This window comes from Anguilla rostrata, chromosome 4, assembly GCF_018555375.3.
Source record: "Anguilla rostrata isolate EN2019 chromosome 4, ASM1855537v3, whole genome shotgun sequence".
Classification (NCBI taxonomy): Eukaryota; Metazoa; Chordata; class Actinopteri; order Anguilliformes; family Anguillidae; genus Anguilla; species Anguilla rostrata.
Window position 1 is genome coordinate 51,128,870 of NC_057936.1, and position 13,754 is coordinate 51,142,623.

Genomic DNA, 13,754 nt, shown 5'->3' on the forward strand with positions numbered 1-13,754 from the left:
GCTAATTCATATCTGAAAAGAAGCTGACCCCGGGGGTTGTTACTGTTTGGATTAAGGGACTTCATATGTTTAAAAATAATTTGGACTGGGATACTCTATGGGCTAACATGTTCTCATCTTCCAAGAACTTTTCCCAACTCTTGCATTAATGTCCTTTAAAATTAATGTACTGTCAGATCATTGTACGACAAAATAATGAAATTATTATTATTATTATTAGTAGTAGTAGTAGTAGTAGTAGTAATACTAGCAGTAGTAGTAGTAGTAGTATTACATTCCTGTTCCATTTATTTATTTTTTTAAAATATATTTTTGGCCTCTGAATGTGACATCATTCCAATCATTCCTTCCAATATCCTAGCACAGGTATGTTCACTGTAATGCTGTCTTTTTTGTATATAAATTTATGGAAAATCAATAAGCAGTTGTTAGCAAAAGATGTAAGTCATATTACAATCACCCATATTGCGAAGGTCTCAAACTTTATGGAAACAAATGATTTTTGTTTTTACATTTTATGCATATTTCATGTTTAATATATTCATTATTTGTTAGCATTAAAAATCCAATAATTATACAGTATCAATGATGCACAGTGAATTCATAAAAACAGGCTTTCATTGCTACCGATGGTCACATGTTGGCACAGATTGCACATACCATGAAACAATGTTATGATGACCTTTTCCAAAGAAAAAATGCAATGGAATAAAAATACAAGTAAACACTTACCACAGGCTAACCAGAATAGATTGCCCTTTCAAATTATACACTTATGTTTCAGAGCACAAAATAAACCAACTGACACTATGTACAATCAATATCCGTAAAATTGAAAAACAATGTTGCTAGGGATGGGAAAATGTACTGTACACATGTTGTGTGCATTGGTTGTGTAGGGACTGCCAATTGGCTAGCAACTAGCTATAAGGACCAACTTGCCCATACATTGTACCAAAAGAAAAATTGTCTTTATGAAATGACAGCATGTTCATTTTTGATTAGTAATATCATTTGGTAGCAGGAAAAAATATTTGAGTCATAAGCAAACCAGTTATGACAAAACATTCCAAGAAAATTCCAAGGAAATTTGAATGGGGAAACACTTCATTACAAGGTCAAAGAAAGCAAAATGATTGTCTGTTGATTACATGAGAGAGGCATGATGTCCTAAGATGAAAAAATGCACAACTGAATTTGAATGCTGTCATCTTCCCCTTGTATTATGACTGGGATACTGGTGCAACTTAATCACAGACTTTTGCTGGGAAAAAAGAGTTTCATGTTCTTCACAGCTTGCATGCAAATTTATAAAGTTTTGTAATCACACTGTGTGAGTGTTTATTTAAATGTAGGCCAATAGAATCATGTCTCAACAGTCTTGCAAGCTACAGTTCTTATTAGTATTCAACAGTCATGTGTTGGACATCACACAAAGAAGTTGCTACAAGCATACTGATGGGATCAAATCAGGTTCGTGGAGACTATAGAAATTATCTCTCATGAGAGGTGAGAATTCAGAGGGGGTCAAGGTCAAACCCTTTACATCAGCACTTCCACATTTAAGTTACATAACAGTGTTATTACACTATTGTACTTCTCTCAAATAACAGTAAAAAGCTGTTATTTATTTTTAGAGAAAGGGGATTTGGCTGAAATCATTGCATTTTCTTTTAGAAATAAGCAACACTCATTTATGATAACCACAAATGAAAGCCTGAATTCCAACAGAGCACCATGTATACATTAAAAAAAGCATTACTATTTTGCGATATACAAGGTATTTTAATGCCATCATTTTGAAAGAGAGAACCAGTTTTCTCTCACTGGTGTACATGCCTGATAACTCAGCTGAATTCAATCAACTTTGAATTCAAGGCTCTCTGATTAATTGTTGTTTGGTGCAAGACCTTCTGTAGAAAAGACCAGTACAACTAGATCACGCATTTTGTGGCTATCATAGATATAGACAGACACATACATTTATTATGTGTTCTCTGTGTGCTGTTGACAGTTATGACAAAGGAGAGCAAGTGTTGATGAGCGTATGAAACAGCAAGTCAATACAGTTTATTGAAGGACACTGGTGTGTGTTGAGATGACTAGAACCTTGACATGGCCATAACTGGAAATAGAAGAAAAGGTGCTCTGTCTCTTTCCCTCCACGCGATTGACAATAGCCCTCCACCTCTCTAACTAGTCTGGGGCGATAACCCCGATGGCTGCTGCGCTAATGTATTCCTTCAGCCTTGCGGTTGAAAGACCCATAAATCACACCTTTGAAAAGTACCTCAGTGGATTTCCTACTTAATGTATTACGTTCTTGGGGCCGACGCACTAGTGTTGTAATGGTGAGGCACGCACATCGCAGAGAGAGGCGGGACTCACTATGCGATTGAGCTGCGCCGCCAGCTCCACGTTCCAAGGGCCAACGGGGAGGAAGCCACAGATCCAAACGTGATAGGGAGTTCATCGTTTATTCCCCGTCCTGCTGCAGGACTCCTGCTCCCACCTTCCTTTCCCGAGATTTAATTCCTGATGTGGCGGCTATTTTTAGAAAGGCATCAGGCATCGATTGGATGCTTATTATAATAATTTAACAGACCGGTTCTGCCCGCTTCACCCTCCAGCTCAAGCTCAGCTAAATTATGGCTGTCGTCCGCTCCTGTGCCCTAGCAAGCTGATTACTTTATTATATTGGCCAAAGGTCATTAACATGCAAATGAATATATTATGTTATCTTAAAATCTTATGGTGGCACGAGATGAAGTAAGGGGGATTTAGTCATTGCGGTATGATACAAATAAATCGTCGCAAAATTGACACTTGTTTGTAATGTCAAAACGTTACCTAACTTCTGAATCAGGAAAGCCTTCCATCAAAATCTCGCAAGTGTCAACTTAGTGATTTATTTATTTATGCTCGACAAGGGAGGAAGATGTATAGACTCTTCAACAGATACAAATTACTGCAAATTAAATAACGGAACAGTTACAGCTCTGGGCAAGAGGGGAAGAGTGTGCCAGCAGAGTCAATCATGGGCTGTGAGGAGAATATTCAGAGCAAAGATTGGCCCCAATTGGCAGCTAGATAAAAGATATAACTGAAGATATCTCGCCGTTACCGATATCGAAAATTCGTAACAGGCAACTGGTTTTCAAATGCGTATTTCATGTTTTTCTCAAAAGATCCAGTTTATTATGCCAGAGTGTTACTTCTGCATGGTGCAACAATTGGGGTTTCTATGGCAACTGCCTACACAGATACAAGCCTACATGATGACTGAGTATTTAGCATGCATTATCCTCCAAAAATAATATTTCGTAGTCTTGGTAACTCAGACAGCTTAGGATGTGTCTGCAGTGTTACACCCACCTTGTGCTCGTGTGCAAATATAACTGATACGCTATGAAGTGAATGCAGATGCACCATATATTTTTTATGTTTGTTTTTTGTTTTTAGATTATTGGTTACAGAAATCTATGTATGAACTGATCATGTCAGTGCTTGTAATATTATAACACTATGGTGCTGATTATTTATTTATCCATTCATTCATTTAACAGCACATATAATGCTTTATTAGTATTACCCACCTGATATACAGTACAGTGTATGTCCTTGGGAACTTCAGTGATAGAGAGATGTAGAGAAGCGGTTTCAACAGGTGACCACATTCCCTTTAAACACAGTCAAAAATCAAAGCTGTTAATTATCTGTGTTACTGTAACCATGTCTGGTGGTAATATGGTCATCCAGTAAACGTGTAAACCGAGCCTGCAGTTCAAAGTTGCACCTGGCTAGCTCTTTTGACCATACACCTGTTATCCTATTGTTAGCACCATGGACTGTGGTTTCAGTGACATTTTCATTTGAAGAATAATGCTGGCTTTGGCACAGATGCCACATTGAGCTAGTGCTCACAAAAAGTTATTGAAATCCATTTATATCATCTACAATCAGAAACAATATTTATTTTACTCTAATACATTATATTTGACACTATGCATTCCAAAGAGACAAAAGAAAAAACGGAATAACTGAACAGAAACTGCAAGCACATTGCCACAAAAAAGAGTTATTTTTTGAAGGATTTATTGAACTTTGAAGAGCAAAAGCAATTGTAGCCACAAATGTTCAAAATGAGCACCAAAGCACAATTTAATATCACAATGGTGAAAATAAATAAATACTGTAAATGTATGACATAAATTCCCATTTACTGTACTTAACTGGTGGTGGCATAAATTAGCCTACATCTCAATTAACAGTAAAAGAGTTACAGGTTATAGTGATATGGAGACAAGATGATCAGTGCTGTTGGTCTTGCTATAGATTTAGAATCATATGTACTTCAAATAATTGCAGAACATGTTTTAGATATATCCATTCACACGTGCAAGTGGTCAGAATGACGAACATAGCAGCTGTGACCTTTCATAATGCACACTATAAGGGGGATCTGCTCTAAAAAGAGAATCTGTTTCCCATTACGATGGGAGCCCCACCCAAATTGTGATCGTGAACATGAGGAGGGTGGGGCCTGGTTGAAATCCCAGGCATTACATAAATCATCAATCTCCCATTTTTCTCTACTCAGATTTCGTAATCTTGCACTCATGGAAGAATAAGGTACCGCTGTTTTAGTTAGGTATTTATGCAAATCCGTTTTAATTAATGAGAAAATCATTTACTGTCCTTTCACGAACGCAGTATAAAACAAAAGTTACGTTTTAGTCAGCAACTATGAACCATGCCCAATTTGACATAAGGCTAATGAAGTAAGCCTCCAAACTGTTTTTGCATTTTAATCCAACTGGATCAGGCTTTACATAAAGAAGATCAGAGAACATTGGCCAAAATTCTTTCCAGCTCTGCAAAAAATAACTCAAATTCTGTAAATTCTTTTTTTTCTACTAAAGCTAAATGCAATCTCTTTTCTCCTAACATTCTCAAATGCTGCAGAAAATGCTTGCATGTTAAATGATTCCCATTGTTATTCAGGTCACTGTGACTAGGATGCCTGCCACTTAATCTTCTTACAGAAGTCTACTGTCTACCTTGTGTAATTTGCATCCTTGTTCTGACAAAGTGCAGTGGAGTGCTCGGGGGGAAAAAATCATCCACTGCGATTCACAAGAGTGGTCTTAATGGATAGTGAAGCTGGAAGCACTGGTTAAAACTGGTATCAAAGATTCAAATAATGTGCTGGACATTGTTTCACTAGACATTTCATGTGAGATACTAAACTAAAAAGTTGAACACTTGATCACAATAAAGCCAATCGATCTGGCACATTTAAAAAGCTCTGTGCTCCTAGCTACAACACGCTTGACAAAGTGCACAACATCACAAAATTGACTAAGGCACAATACAATGCGTAATCAATCATTAAATTTACTTGATGTCACAACCTAATTGAGTACTATATGTTTTACATCCATAAAACTCCAACTTAAGGTCAGGTGTTGTTAAGACCAAGGTCAAGAGTGGCTTGGGGTCATCAGGACCAGTAAAATCTGACAACAGTGACAGCCTTGAATTCTGAATTCATGTGTTTTTAGCCTTGTTGTGGTTCAGTGTTTACAATCAAAGAAGTCACTTCCCTCTTCAACCCCACCCACACGGCCCAACATAATGTGGCTAGCTGTATAGCTAGAGATAACGTTAGTACTGTGAAATGAGCGACAGTAAGAACGCAGATTCAATTGTAGATTACTGTATTCCATTATGCCGAATGCATAGCTTAATTAATTTCATGATTTTGAACCCATTTGTAGTTTTATCGCGGGGACTTTTATTTTGAAAATTTAAGACTCTCGAGAAAGTCCTTACTGTCGCTAGCTTCACACTGCAGCTATAACTTTACTTACAGGTCCAACCGAAAACAGGCCAACTCCGCGTCACTTCATCCCCTTGGCGATCTTCAACTGACGCCACCGAGGAAAAACAATTCCAAGGTTAACTCTAGTTCTTGAACGACCTGTATCGTTGTTGCTTGCGCTGAAATCTCATCCCAGACCACAAGCTTTGTAGCCATACCCACCCCTGCCCACGCAGAAAATAGCGCCACTCCCAGAAACACCCCGAACACATTTTAGAATATAAAAAGTTCAAGTAAAGGTAGGCTACGCAAATTCGGCCAAAGTGCGTAAAGACAGAGATTGCCAGAGCAACGTAGATAATGCTTTAACATGGTTATTTTATATTTTCATGGTGGAAATTCTGCAGTATGTCTTCAATAGCATGAGAGAACACATTTAATATTAAGTAAAATTCAAAAGCAGTTGCAACACAGAAAATCTATGCCTAGCACATTTAATCGGTCACGTTAAATTAATTCACGTTTATGGCAGCGTAATGCAAATTAATTTGGAAAGCCTGTATGGATTTCATTAGTGTAGTTAGATTCAGTTTAAAGCTTATATGGAGCAATGATGGGGCATCATCAGTGAAGATTTCAATGAGGACAGTACAGACGGAAACCCTCTAGAAAGAACTATGTCTTGGTCATGGCCTGCTTTTTTAACAGTAACAACAGAACACAGACATTCCACTTTAGGCAGATTGTTTTCTAAACAGATTCTTTGGAATTAATGTCATCTAAATATATTTTTGTACAGCTGTAGGGGTTCCCATAGGTCACTTTTTGTAAACTATTTCATGACGATGTTATAGTTCCTCGTTAGTTTAAGGTGTATTTCAGTTGAAGTTTAATTTGTTTATCACTGTTTGCATTGCCTGCACATCAAGGGTTACACAGTTATGCCCAGCCATTCAGTCAATCAGAACACCATTATTGATCGCTTGTCATTCGAGGAAAGAACATGGCAGGTGAAGCAATTATATACACATTTTCATTATTAGGTTTCAAAAAACGCTTGCCTAAGGGGAAATATTTTAATAATGAAAAATAATCTATATGAAATATGAATAACTCCTTTGAGTATTGTTTGAATATATATTCAATAGATATTTAAATAGCTTCAGAAATTAATAATTCATCATTTCAACCTTACTGCAGGCAACATTTTGTACAGTATTTATCAAGCAGAGGAAAAAATAGTTGACATGTTGAAATGTATTGACTTTTTTCTGGCTTGATTGGAATAAGTCACAACAATGCATGGAGGAAAGAACTGGCTGTCATTATCATGATGAATTTCTTGCTAATACCATCATAAAACCATTTTCAGGCACCTAATGAATGGTTAAAATAGTTTTTAAATTCTTACATTAGTTAAAATTAAGCTTCCTCCTTTTATTAGATTGTAAACATCCTTCTCAGAATAGTCATAAATATAGTTGGCAGACAATACATTTATTAAATACATTTTAGGATTGATTTTTGTTACATTTCCCTTTTATTTTCATGTACTTGTCGCATAGGTTTACATGAAGTGCATTTGGAGCTGTTTACACGTCCCACAGAGTACAGAGACGGAACACGTTAACTGTTAAGAGTTGAATTAACACTGTGTGAGATGAATTGACACTGGATATTTTTATGTGGTTCCTTAAATAAAATGTTTATTGTTTTAATCAAAAGGATTATTGAAATAACTCATGCTATTAGTTTCAGTTCTTATTTAATTTCCTGGTGTGAAAATTATGTTACAGTATGCTTGAATTTGGTCATCTACTCTTTCAGGCCTGTGTTGTTTTTATAGATGCCCCATAAGAATCATCCGTAGACCCTTCTCCTCATCAAACTTTAACAGCAGTGCTAAAACATCTTGAATTCCCTTGACACCATCTCACACACAATGCTGCACCCAATAACCTGTTCAGTTTGTAACCCCTTCTATAGCAGCAGCCCCACTCTTTTTATCACAAGCCTGAAAATGACATACCAAAATAAAATTGGTACTATCCTTGAACGCTTTTGACTACTACAGTAGGCAACCCTTGGGAGCTTGTTTTCCCAGGGTCAGAATTACTCAAAATATTACTGAAACAAAGCAACAGAAGCTCAAACACAGTCAAAGCAAAAGTTTCTCCTCACCTAAAATGTTTTTTTTTTTTAGTGGATACAGATGCCTGTCGCTGTGCCTTGTCAGTTGCAATTGAGCCACAGCCACAACACCAAAGAAATCCTGGTTCAAATCCGATGACAGTACCACCATCTGAACTATGTCTAGGCGGGTTTCCAAAAAGGCCATTTAGAGACTCCAAAAAAATACTTGATAACCAAATGATATTATGGGTCTTTAGAGGTGGAAAAAGTGTGCAGAAATTTGCTCCTTTTCCGCCTGCCTGTCACCCTCCCCCTCCCTTTCCGTCTCCCTCTCCCCCTCTCTCTCTACATCCCTCTCCTTGCTTCCCCCTTGCCACCTCTAGCAGCAGGTCTAGAAGAAAATAAAGTACATTTGCTATAAAGTTTACTAATACATTGACTGAGCTCCATTGATTGAAGTTCTAGTCAAATACCCAACCCCCATGAACACGCTGTAAAGACACTCCATTTAAAGCAAAGTGTGGGCCCTGCAACAGGGTGGTTGCGTCCCAGGTGCGCCACTGCCGGCGATGGCCGGAGGTCCACATTGGTGAGGCATCAACTGGGGGTAAGCCAGCTACATCCATGGCGCTCCTTGCTCTCTAGCAGCCACTGCTGGTTAGACCAGGTGCCTGCGGATGCACAAAGTGAGAATATAGTGACCTCATTGATTAGCAGTGAATTGCAGCGTGTGGAAAAATAGCGAGAATAGGCGTCACGTGAATCGGAGGACTCACATATGTCATCTCCTCCTGAAGGTGGCAGGAAGGGTTTCTGGCGAGAGATCAACAAGGTTGGTTGCATTTGTGGTTGCATTCTAATATTGCACTAAAATGAAATGCCAATTTGACTGTTTTTGGATGGCACAGATGTAATTTACTAAACTGCCCCCGAGTCTCTAAACTTATTTTTGCAAAACAATGTGCTGTGGATGTGGAGCCCCTTATGATACCCACTGCCCAGGCTTTACAGTCTGATAGGCAAATAACAAGCTCACTCACCTAGGATTCAATAATTGTGTGTCTTGCTTTATAAGTGTTCACATGAGTCATTTCATCTATTTGCACTGATACATGAAAGGGTTAAAGGTGTTAGGCCAAGGGACAACATCACTGTATGAATGCAGCAATATTCAACAGTAATTGTAGAAAACTTGTCAATGAACAGAGGAAAATCTGGGCTAAATGTGTAATGAGTGCACTAGGCATGAGGCGATGGGATACACAAACAGCAGCCTGTAGCTAGTGTAGAGTACATTATCAGATGGAAAACTGTCAGTTGTGACATTTATCTTCTTACTCTGCCTAACAAAAACCTAACAGTGGAAGAGTGTAGCCTGTGAACAAATGATTTGCTGAAAAGTTTGTAGAACATTACCCATATCTGCACCACATGATGACAGTGGAGGTGAAAACACCAGTATTCTATTTGAGCCTAGTCTAAGTTATCAGTGTGCATTGTCACACTTACGATGTTATCATGTAGAGCTCAACATTTCACGCTACACAACTGTCTTAGGCAGATACTGTATGCCACTCAGTATTCCCTTTGTAAAACTATTTATTTTGTGTTTTCGCTGGTGTTTTTATGAATGACCAGACACACAGCCATTCAGCCGTCTTCCAACAAAGGTGAAGAAAATGATAGGCCTTCAATACTAAATTACATCCTTCACTTTTTGGAGGCTAAGGACATATATTCTTTCTGTGGAGATTGAATCAGGCCTTTAATTAAAATGTTGAATTTTTTTTTTTCACTGAAAATAGCTTGCTTTCCCCCCTGGCTAAACATCAGGTTTTCAGTGGGCAGAGTTAACTGGGTGTTAGTTACATAACCAAAGTCCAGTGAAATTGTGGAGAAAGCAATATACTTTTTTTTTCATTTCACAAAAATGAAGAGACCTAAAGTACAAGACATAGGTATTATTTCTGGAGCCTATGGGCACAGCGATATTACAATAACACGTAGAGTTAGTATTTGCAGTGCCTATTATCACCCGGAATTTGATGGATGGTGGTGGTCACAGAACGTTGTGGATCGGTAAGTAGGCCTACCATTAGCTAGGGACGATTAAATAGCTTTCAAGCTTAGACATGTGGTATCAAAGACTTTCTTTATTTGGATGTAATGTCCAGAGTTTGAGGCTGCAATAGTGTGCACATTAGCTCAGTGTTACAACGTTATTACACAATGAATGATCTTGAGGTTTAACTAAATGATGTTAAAGCCTAGTTTATGTTTCTTTCTTTCGTTTTGTTTGGTAGTGTAAGATTACTGCTCAAACCAACTCTAACCTAGCTAGCCATAAGGAATGGTTTACATATTACATTACATTACATTATAGGCATTTAGCAGACGCTCTTATCCAGAGCGACTTACACAACTTTTTACATAGCACTTTACATTGTATCCATTTATACAGCTGGATATATACTGAAGCAATGCAGGTTAAGTACCTTGCTCAAGGGTACAACGGCAGTGTCCTTACCCGGGATTCGAACCTACGACCTTTCGGTTACAAGCGCAGTTCCTTACCCACTGTGCCACACTCCGTTGTAAGACATATGATATGTCTTACAAATATGATGTTAATGAGCGCAACATACACGCCCCCTCTGTCTTTGTCTGCTGAGCAAGTCACAAAAATCTAAGTGTTCATTACAATTTATTAGTTATAATTTGGTTAAAAACTTGAAAGAAATATTAAGAAGACAATCAATTGTCACTTCTGGGGAATATAACCACAAATTGAATCCAGTTTCCTGGACCTTTAACCATAAAGATACATCTTAGGCACTACTGTATTTTAATCAAGAGAAGCAAATGTTTGCAACGCCATGGCCTGTGTGACCTTTCGAAAAGCGAGCTACCACACAGAGCATATTCTTCTTGTTATTTTAATGTGACACAATAAGTACACGGATGGTTGATTTGCTAATTAATGCTGCCCTGAAGCCCCTCATACAGTCACTGCTGGAAAAGGTCTTTAGTCACATAAGACAAAGAAATTGTAATCTGAGCATACTAAATGTTTGTGAAGGAAACCTTGAGCAAGCACAGGTATATTCTAGATGCGTGTCTGAGTTTCAGTAATGTTGTAATGCTGTTTTAATGTAATTGACATGTGAACTGACTTACATACAGTAATTCCATTTTAAACATTTTTTTTCAATAGAAGGCTGCTGGATGGTTGATTCTGGTGATACATTTGGTTCCAGTATATGGATGTGTACTCCGGTTTTGGATCATAGTTATGTTATTTGACTGAAGCAGGGGAGGGAGTATTTAAATTGTTGGGATTGTGGTAATCTCATCACTTAAGTGGGATGCTACTAATCATTTGGGCACCAGGAGTCTGTCTGCTGAAGTTGCTTGTGCACAAGTGTACTCCTCAGAAAACTATGCAGGTCACTAGTGGCCTGTGGTGTGACAAAAAGCCAACAGCACATGCACTGGAAGACAGCACAGGCTTGTTCCCACTCCGCCAAACAGATCTTTTACCAAACTGGTTCAAATTTCACCAGTCATTACACTTAAAAAGAAAGCCCTCATCAATTTGTTAAACATGAATACTCTGCAATAAACTGTTGTAATATCAAAATGTAAAATTGTTCACACATCTCTTAAGTCAGTGGGCCAAAAGCAATCAAATTGAATAAGTAAGAACAGTATAATTAAATGTGGTTACACAAGTAATAGCCTTTTGATGATTTTCATGACTCATGGTTAGTCAAGCTCTGCATGCCTTGCAATACTCACTGTCCCTCATATATTATGCCTCTCATATTCACTGTAGGGTACTACACATTATACTTCCAATGGCATGCACCTTTATTACTAAACATTAATTGCCTTGCCAGCTCTGGTTTAACAGGCTTATAAGTTTCTGTTAAAAAACTAAGCACTAAGCAGTTTGTATTACAAAGCTTCCTGGTTGCCTTACATTCCTTTACACCAAAGAAATACTTGAGTTCAACATTCTCATTCATTTGGGCCCTTGACATTAATGTTTCATTTAGGTTGGTAGACACTGCGCCTTACATTCCACCCAGTGACCATATGCACTGGCTATGTAGACTATATGCGATTTTTAAAGTTGACAGGTCAACGTACACATTGAAATATAACTATTCGGAGACACTTAACAAGTAAAAGCTCCATAGCAACCATACGTAATCATGCAATCATTATTACATTCACGGTGAGAAATAATTTAAAAGAAATTGTCATGCACCGCCTGTAGGCTACGACAAGGTGTATTTCATTGACTGAAACAGTGGTAGTTTCCACTTACCGTCAAGTATTGTAGGCTATATTGTCTGCGATACAGTGTATGACAGACACATTTACAGGATAAAAATAGCCTAGGAATATATTCAGAACTTTTCAACCAGTATCGGGATTGTTATATCGCGCGTTGGATGTTGGATGTGGTGAATGAAATCGATGCTAATTATTTACATTTTAATAAATCAAAATAAAATTACCCAAATTAACATGACGGTATCGCGCAGATAATGATTCCCTTTTGTATGTGGAAAACTCTTCTTGATTTCGTTGAAGTGCTGCTATTGCCCTTTGAGGTGTACAGTCCAATCCAATTAGGTTTCACCTCTAGGTTGTGATGCAGCTCATGTGGCACTAGCTTCGCCGTTCTCTATGCTGTGTGCCTCTCTGCAGTTCACTCCACGGTGTGTATATCCCACGCTCGACATCCGCAGACATCCCATTTTACCATATCAACAACCGATGGAGATAATTCTCTGCCCATCAGTTTTTTCTCAAGACAAGAACGGCGGTTCTTCGTAGTTCTGTATTTTAAGGCGCCTAATTGTTTCTTTTTTATTTTATTTTTTATTCTTAAAAGCACAATGTGGGACACATATCCAGTGAGCGAAGCTTCCACTGAAGGCTTGGAATCGTAGCCGGCTGGCGAAGGGAATCCCGAACCCGTTCTTTTCCCCTCTCGTTGTTGAAAGAGGTGTTTTTATGCAAAAGGTGGTTTATTTCGACAAGGTAAGATGCCTTTATTTGAGTTCATTCAGAAGACTAGAAAATGCAGTACGACTGCGTTGTACTCACCCTTTCTCGTTACTTTGTAGAGGAGTAGAACTAAATGTTTTACTCTGTTACACGGCTGTACAAAATGCATGTAGCCTATACGCTATATTGGCCATTGGTTTATAGGCACGTATTACAGTATTTGAAATGTTGGATTTAAAATACAAAGGTGGGTGTATTATTGAGCATGGGTTACACAAAATGTATTTTCCTCGAAAAAAATATATTCGGGGATGATGGAAACCTATAGTCTACAAGCCTAAACGCCTAGCCTGGAAAAGAAGCTTTGATAAGTTTTACAGTGTTTGAATTATATTAATTACTATGACTGAATAGTACTTAATAAACGGCCCCGAGATTCGATTTTTTATATATTATTTTTTTTTTTAAAGCTTCCCCTAAATATAATAATTAATAAAAAAACTGAATGATATCTCAACTAACATGACTAAACTAAAACAATACATCTTTACTTGAATGGACCGTATGACATTCAGAAAGCATCCATTTACCTCAGGCTCTATATTTCATTGCTGAAACATGCCACAGCAGGGGCTATAAAAACTGTTGCATCTTCACAGTTCCAGCCATCGTACGGTGCCAGCAAACTGCACTGCACAGAAGGAATGGCCACATTAATGAATAAAACGCTTTATAGGCTACTTATCTATGAGTATATTTTCGTAAATAAAACACT

The 13,754-nt window shown here is 37.9% G+C and overlaps 1 protein-coding gene across 1 annotated transcript in view; it reads left to right on the top strand.

Annotated features, from left to right (window-relative positions):
* The first annotated feature begins 12,501 nt into the window (after positions 1-12,501).
* Positions 12,502-13,754, top strand: part of kcnb2b (potassium voltage-gated channel subfamily B member 2b) — an 81,152-nt gene continuing 79,899 nt past the window's right edge. The window contains exon 1 of the mRNA XM_064333084.1: positions 12,502-13,012. The gene's annotated coding sequence lies outside the window, so the exon portion shown is untranslated. The remainder of the gene's footprint in view (positions 13,013-13,754) is intronic.